Source organism: Colobus angolensis, unplaced genomic scaffold, assembly GCF_000951035.1.
Source record: "Colobus angolensis palliatus isolate OR3802 unplaced genomic scaffold, Cang.pa_1.0 Scaffold80, whole genome shotgun sequence".
In the NCBI taxonomy this organism is placed as follows: Eukaryota; Metazoa; Chordata; class Mammalia; order Primates; family Cercopithecidae; genus Colobus; species Colobus angolensis.
In genome coordinates this window covers 9,425,541-9,433,633 of record NW_012121821.1, presented here as the reverse complement: position 1 = coordinate 9,433,633, position 8,093 = coordinate 9,425,541, and positions in this window count along the sequence as shown.

Here is an 8,093-nt window from a genome sequence, read left to right as displayed (position 1 = left end):
TTTTGGAATTAATACCATTTAGAAGAAAAAGTTTTTGCCTCTGTCCAAATCAAAGCAAAATAGAAGTGAAGTAAGACATGAAGCACCTTACTTACTGTCATAGGGTAGCCTCACACTCTTTGGTCTGTTTAATTCTGACTTTCTCACTCCTTGCTATTTTTGTGTGTTCTTTGGAAATCTCACTGTTACTCTCTCTTACCTGACGTTTCCTTGACTCACACAAATGCACTCTACTTTGGGGTTTGCCTATTTCTTCTTCAGGTTCTAGAAATTGGTGATCTGCTTCTGGTTCCTCTGCTGACTTCAGACAGGCCCCTAGAGGTATGAACTGGACTCAGCAGAAGAGTGTCCCTCTAGGAGTGCACCAGAGCAGGACACATATCCCACACTGGTTTCCTTTGCCCATGTTCTACATCTGGTCAATGGGAGAAAACACCCATTCTTTGTTCAGGCAAATGGCCAATGTAAGGCTAATACCACCCTAAGCAGGCGACTAGCCCATCTCTCACCCTCTAGATTTCCAGGACATATGTGAAACATTAGTCAATTGTATTACCGTAACTCAGAGTCTACATACCACACTCTCCTGGTTAGGGTTGTCAGGTTTAGCACTTTAAAGCATAGGACTTTTCAGCTAAATTTGAACTTCAGATAAATAACAGATTTTTTTAAGTTCTAAATTTGGTTTTTATTTATTATGTTTTGTAAATACTAATTATGCAAAAATTCAAAATAAATATATAAAAATCAACTAATACATGCTTCTTCTTTCTTTTTTTTTTTTCAAATGGAGTCTCACTTTGTCACCCAGGCTGGAGAGCAGTGGCACATTCTTGGCTCACTGCAAACTCCGACCCCTGAGTTCACGCCATTCTCCTGCCTTAACCTCCCGAGTAGCTGAGACTAAAGGTGCCCACCACCACGCCCGGCTAATTTTTCTGTATTTTTAGTAGAGACGAGTTTTCACCATGTTAGCCAGAATGGCTCAATCTCCTGACCTCATGATCCACCCACCGTGGCCTCCCAAAGTGCTGGGATTACAGGCGTGAGCCATAAAATACATGCTTATTTTAATGAAACTATAGTAATATACCAAAGTATATAAAGTAAAAAAAGAAAGTCACTCCCTGAAAGAGCAGTCACTGTTAATAGTATTCTTCCAGACCCTTTTTCTATTCAAGGATATGTTTTCATGTCAATATATGAAGATCATGTTTATTACACTTTACTGCAGTGTTGTATTCTATAGTATGAATGCATCACAATTTATCTATTTTCTTATTGATAGACATTTAGAGACTCTCTCAAGTTTAAATTATTTTAAATATGCTTATGCCTATGCATTATTTGTTTTTTGTTCTTAAACTATATTTTTTAATTGTACATGGTATTTGTACATATTAATGGGATACATATGATATTTTGACACATGCATACAATGTATAAATGTGTAATGATCAAATCAGGATATTTAGGCCATCCTTCCCCTTGAACATTTATTATTTCTTTGAATGGGCACTATTTTAAATATTCTTTTCTTGGTATTTTGAAATACACAAAATATTATTTATGGATGCAACTTGAGGTGATCGTGTTAAGTGAAATAAGCCAGGCACAGGAAGACAAATATCATATGTTCTCACTCATATTTGGGAGCTACAAATTTGATCTCATGGATGTAGAGAAATTGGGAAGGGTGTGGAGTGAAAGAGGAGATGAAGAGGGGTTTTTAATGGGTACAGGAACATGATTTAATATAAGGAATAAGCTGTAGTGTCAGATATCATTTTTAATATAAGTATGTGCTCTGAAACATTTTGGATATATTCTTACTAAAAGACCATTCATTATTTAGCAATTCTAATTCAGCTTGGGTATCCCATATTTTATCTTTAAACCTTTTAGTAGGGTTTACTAGAAAATCCTACTCCTAGTACTTGTGTTGTCATCACTACTCCACTATTCTTCAAACTAGGCAATGGTTTTAGGTACAGAGGGACTTCCTCAGCACTCTCCTTGAGTGATGGTACACATGGATCTCTTAGCTTTATACCAAAAAGGAAAAATCCTTTTCACAAATCCACCAATCTCCACTTTTTAAAATATTTCAAGGTGGGGCTCGGTAACTCATGCCTGTAATCCCAGCACTTTAGGAGGCCGAGGTGGGCAGATCACCGGAAGCCAGGAGTTCAAGACCAGCCTGATCAACGAAACCCCGTCTCTACTAAAAATACAAAATTAGCCAGGCATGGTGGTGCACACCTATAATTCCAGCTACTTGGGAGGCTGAGGCAGGAGAATCGCTTGAACCTGGGAGGCAGAGGTTACAGTGAGCTGAGATTGTGCCATTGCAATGCAGCCTGGGCAACAAGAAACTCCATTTCAAAAAAAAAAAATTAAATAACTTTATGGATGACTACTTTTCTCAATATCTTTTGAAACTTTGCATTTTGGTTTAGTAGAGATGCAAGGGTAAAAGCACTCTTATGCATTGCTGGTAAAAATGGTAACTGTTACAACCATGTTTGTATACAACCTAAGTCTACTACATTAAAATAAAAAATACCTAGACACTTTGGAAATTGCTTTTCTGAGAAGAATTTCTCCACCATGTGATATGCACATGCACATACACACATAGAAATATGTAACATGACACTAGTATAAAGATTTTATAAAAAGATTAGTCTAGCAGTATTGATTACAGAAGAAAAAATGAAAAAACTTTACTAAAAATGTAAATTAGCACCAGTATAGGAATGGCTGAATAATTTGTAATACAAACCTCAATCTAAAATATTAAAAAGACTACATTAGAACTTTACCAGTTGACTTGGAAAGATTTCCATAAGGTATAGTTGACTGCACAAAAAGAAAATCTAAATTCACAAAAAGGTATATGCTATGACCCATTGCTGAAAAATAATAATTTTTTTTTAAAATCCACTAGGTATATCAATATATACATTTTTCTTGTAACTTTGGAAAATAAAGAAAATACAGAAGAATACATATGCTTGTGTTTATGGCACAGTAATTGGGGTAAATAATGTAGAGGCAGGAAAAGTAAGTGGGAGGGCATAGTTTAGAAAATTTTTAGGATAAAAAAGGTTCACAAATTTATATGATTTTAAAATATTTAAATATGTATGCATTTATACACATATGTAGATGTCAAAAATAAAATATTAAAAATCTACTCTTTAAGAAATTAAGAAAATAATGGATATTATTTTTTGCTAAAAGCAAACTTCTCTTTTCCAGTGTACAAACTCCACTTTCAAAAGCTCTTTTACCACATATTGATTCTTTCCATTAAACCACTTAGATCTAGCCTTTATTATTGATTTTCGTATATAACCTTTACCTTAAGGCTTCAGGCTAACTTTGTATAAGTAAATTGTTCAATCATTAAAATAGTTTAAATACCACAGGCAGTAGTTTCTGTTGTTTATAGGCATATATGGTAATAAATAAATAAATAAACAAATACTTTCTTCTAAATCCTAAAAGGCAGACAAGTTGATTTTCAGGGAAACAATGGGAGACAATAGTGAACAGAGAAAATTGAAATCCAACAGGAACTTTCTTAAATTGCTCACACAAAATACAAAACTTACAAACCTATTTATGCCAGCAGATAACATATTTTTCCCTCTTGTTGCATTGGAAGAGATGGTTTCTCCCTTCTAAGCATAGTCCTTTAATAATCTGCTTTGGGACCTCTTCACTTTTGCATTCTGACGATGCTTATGCTATTAATTATTGCCTTTATTTCCTATTTGTGTGCCAGTTCGTATTGCCTGGATCCATCTCTCTAACATAAAATTACACAAAATCATCCTTAAACTCCAAAGTTGCCTCCAGCTTATCTCCACATTCTTCTTTACATCTAACTTTTAGAAATAATTGTTCATAGTTGCTATCTCTGTTTCTTCAGCTCCAGTCTCCAGCAATTTTCTATGCCACTACGCCACTTTTGTCAAAAACAGGCTGTTTTCCTCCCTCTAGTTATTAGAATCAGCTGAAAGCCTGGCCGCCTTGCAGCGCCGAACTACCTCAATAGCCCAAGTAGCTGCCCAAAAACAGGCTAGCCCTAGACTTGCTTACAGCTGAAAAAGGAGACACCTGTCTCTTCCTTGAAGAAGAGTGCTGCTATTATGTTAGCGAGTCAGGCCTAGTAGACACATTCAAACCCTCAATAAAATAAAAGCTGAAATACAGAACCTTAATACCCCATCCTTGCCAGGACCTTCCTTCTAGGTTTGCCCATATTCCAACAAATGCTTCCATTCCTCATTCCTATACTAATACTGTGCCTTATTTTATTTTTCATCCGTGCGTCCAAATACCAACCATAGGCTCTGACTTTAACAACGCCCCTTAACAGCAGGAAGTAGCCAGACAGACCACGGCGCCCCTTATCACTATTATCAATAAAAGGTTGGACTGTTTGGACGAGCGGAGGCAAGATGGTGCACTTCCGGGTTCTTCATCCCCCCCCCCCCAACTTTTCCCGCGCGCGCGAAGATGCAGCCGGAGACCCGGGAAGGTGCAGACCAACTGGGCATGCACCAGGTGACGTCAATCCAAAGAGACCAAGATTTACCTGGTCGCACCTGTGGAACGCCCCCGACACGCCCGTGCCCCGCCTATTGCCCTCCCACTCCCTAGAAAAGCCGCTCTTGGCCCAGGTCCCACGTGGTCTTCCTCCAGCCCCACTGAAGTCGGGATGCAGGAACCCCACCCGAGAGCCCCACGAGGGGGGGACTCTGTCGGCCTTCTTTGCCGGAGGCCGACAGACTTCTTCCCCACACCTTAGGTTACCAAAATAAACTTGCAGTTTCGCTCCTACACTTGCCTACCTGCTGGTTCTTTTGTGCTCGCTCGGCTGGTCTTAGAAAAACAAATCAGTTGTCACTCCACTACTCCAAAATGGCTTTCACTCTTGTCTACAGTGATAATTTCCACTGATGTTACCACACCATTGACCTTCATGCCAAAAAATTTATGAATATTATTCTCTTCTTGTCTTATTAAAGTTTCCACAACACCTGATAATATTGACCAGTCCATAATGTCTAGAGTCCTTGATATTATCCTTCTCTTTTCTGGGTTTCTATGACATAACCCCCTCTTTGTTTCCCAACTGTATCTTTGTATCTTTGTTTTCTTTTCAATCTCTTGCTTATGTCCATTCTCCTAGATCCAGTTATTTAACAGTGCAATTTTTCATGGCTAGACGTCTTGTCTTCTCTCTGATTCTCTCTCTCTAAGCAACCAGACCCACGCCCTTAAATACCATCTAGTTGCTGGTGACTTCCATCTTTGTGGCTTAAGCTGAAGGCTCTTCTCTGAAGCACACATCTAACTACCTGCTCAACTTAACTGAATGCCAAAAGCATTTCAAACTCCTCATGTTCAGGGTTCAGCATACTTCCTTCCAAACTTTGATATTCTTTCGCACTTTAGGTACCACACATCCTGCAGATGCATGAACCAGAAACCTAGGAGTCATTATTATTACCTCTCATTCTTTCATAATTAATTAATCATTAAATCATTTAAGTTAATGACTGAAATATATTTTAAACTTCTATTCTTATTACCATCTTCTCTGCAACCAGTCCTTATCCAAGCTACTCTCATCTGCTTCCTGGGTAATATTTATAATGTATTAAAAATATAAATTAATGTTATTATAATTATTAGTTAACCTACTAACTGCTTTGTGTTTATCCACATTAGATGCCTCCCACTATTATTCAAACTAGGCAATGTTTTTTCTAGTAATAAATCTGATCAGGTCACTTTTTGCTTAAAATTCTTCAATAATTTTAGATTGTCCTTAGGAAAAATCCCAAGATCTTTATTTTTGTCTACAAGGTCCTGTATTATCTGACTCTTACCATCTTTTTAGTCTTACCTTTCAGATCTTCTTTTCTCAGATAAATATTTTTTAATATCACAATCCTTTTAGATCTTCCTTTTGTCAGGGAAATATTTTTTAACTTCACAATCCTAGTGAATTTGGTTTATTTTATCTTCTCAGGGAATCATGTCTTCTTCCTTCTGAGTACCCTCAGTTTTTAATTAAATATCTATTAATGCCCACACCTTTCATTTGTAGTCTCCTTTAGAACAGGGAGAGTTTATATTTTCTCACCATTGCATTTCTAGCTCAAGGCCCTTGACATAGCACTTATTCAGTACCAAAGATTGTTTATTAAATGATTGAAGAAAAATAAAAACATAGTAATATGATCACTGAGAGAACACACTCTCTAAAATCAGATACACTGCAGTTCAAATTCCAGCTCTACACTTACTAGTTACATGGATAGTCTCTTCTAGTCTCCTCATCTATACTAAGGAAACAATAATCCTCACTTCATATAGTTATTAACAATATGAATAGCTAGCTTTAATTAAGTAATCTGGGTTTGGCACTGGACTAATTACTTTTACATTAATTATCTTACTTAAAATTATTAATGCCATGGTTGGACCCAGTGGAATTACACGCCTGTAATTCCAGCACTTTGGGAGGCCAAGGTGGGCGGATCACTTGAGGTCAGGAGTTCGAGATCAGCCTGGCCAACTTGGTGAAACCCCGTATCTAATAAAAATACAAAAATTAGCCAGGCATGGTGGCACGCACCTGTGGTCCCAGCTACTCAGGAGGCTGAGGAAGGAGAATTCCTGGAACCTGGGAAGTGGAGGCTGATGTGAGCCAAGATTGCACCACTGCACTCCAGCCTAGGGGACAGAGTGAGACTCTATCTGAAAAAAAAAAAAAAAAAAAAAAAGAGAAAGAAAGAAAAAAAAGAAAAGAAAAGAAATTAGTACCTTAAGGTAGGTATTAAAAATAATTTGAATTTCAGAAGTGAGGAAACAAAAATTTCAAGGGTTGATTAACTTTACCAAGGTTACACAGGCAGTAAATGGAAGAATTATAAGAATTATGAGTAAAACAGGTCTGTTTGACTCCAAAGTTTATTTTTTAGCCTTATTGCTTTAGTCATTACGCTTCCCCCCAATATTTAAATAATGGGTGGCTCAATTCTGATCACATATACACTACTTATTATGGTGTCTGGAACATAGTAAATCCTCCAACTGTGGTTCATTATTTTTCTTGATATTATGAATTTTATTAACTAATAATATTGATTAATGTTATCATTATTACCATAGCTAAGACCTACGAAGTTAAAATACTAGATTTCCATTTTCCTGGAGGATAAATGCATACAGTCAATAAGTTCCCTGTCAATGCCAACTGCCACAGAGCTGGTGGCTTACATCTGACATAGTGAAGCTTTCTTCCCAGTCTTCAAAATCCCTACAAATTATGTTATGTCCAAGAGTGCTTCCCAATATCTCCAACAACAGAAACTTACCCTCCTCAGTACTCAGTGCAACTTGAACTTCCACTAAAGATAGGGTAATTAATCATAGGCCATGAAGCACCATTGCTTTTTACTATTATTTTTCTTCTAAGGTTAGAGGCACCTTGGCATTCCAACTGAGTTATAATTTTGCTGAACTCCAGCATCTTGCTACTTTGCAATCCCTAAGCACCCAACCAAATGCTTTGCACACCATTAGCAAAGGAACAAATATTTGTTAACTGATTGAAAAAAGGCAAAAATAATCATAATAAAAAATTTTACATCCTCTTCAGAGACCGAAATATTAATGTTCAGATGTGAGTAGATTGCAGGAGGGATGTTTTAAGTTCAAAGAAAGTTCATTCAGAGGAATGATTTTTTCAGAAGCTTCTCAACAGATAGGTTAATTTCTCACTACGATGACTGATTTCCACAGAGACACTATCATAGCTTACAGGGACATTTCTGTATTTTGAAATCTATAAAATTGTAATAGAATGTATCTTAATAGAGATTTAAGTGACTGGTTTTCCAAGGGCTATTGACATTATCCATATCTCTTGCAATTATAATTGTAGCCTGTACACTAACATAAAAAAAACAGTGAATGTATGACTCTGAGTTATGAAAATAAAAATACACTTGTAGAAATATATCTCCTTATATATTCAAGAAAGATTTTTGAAACACTTGCAATAT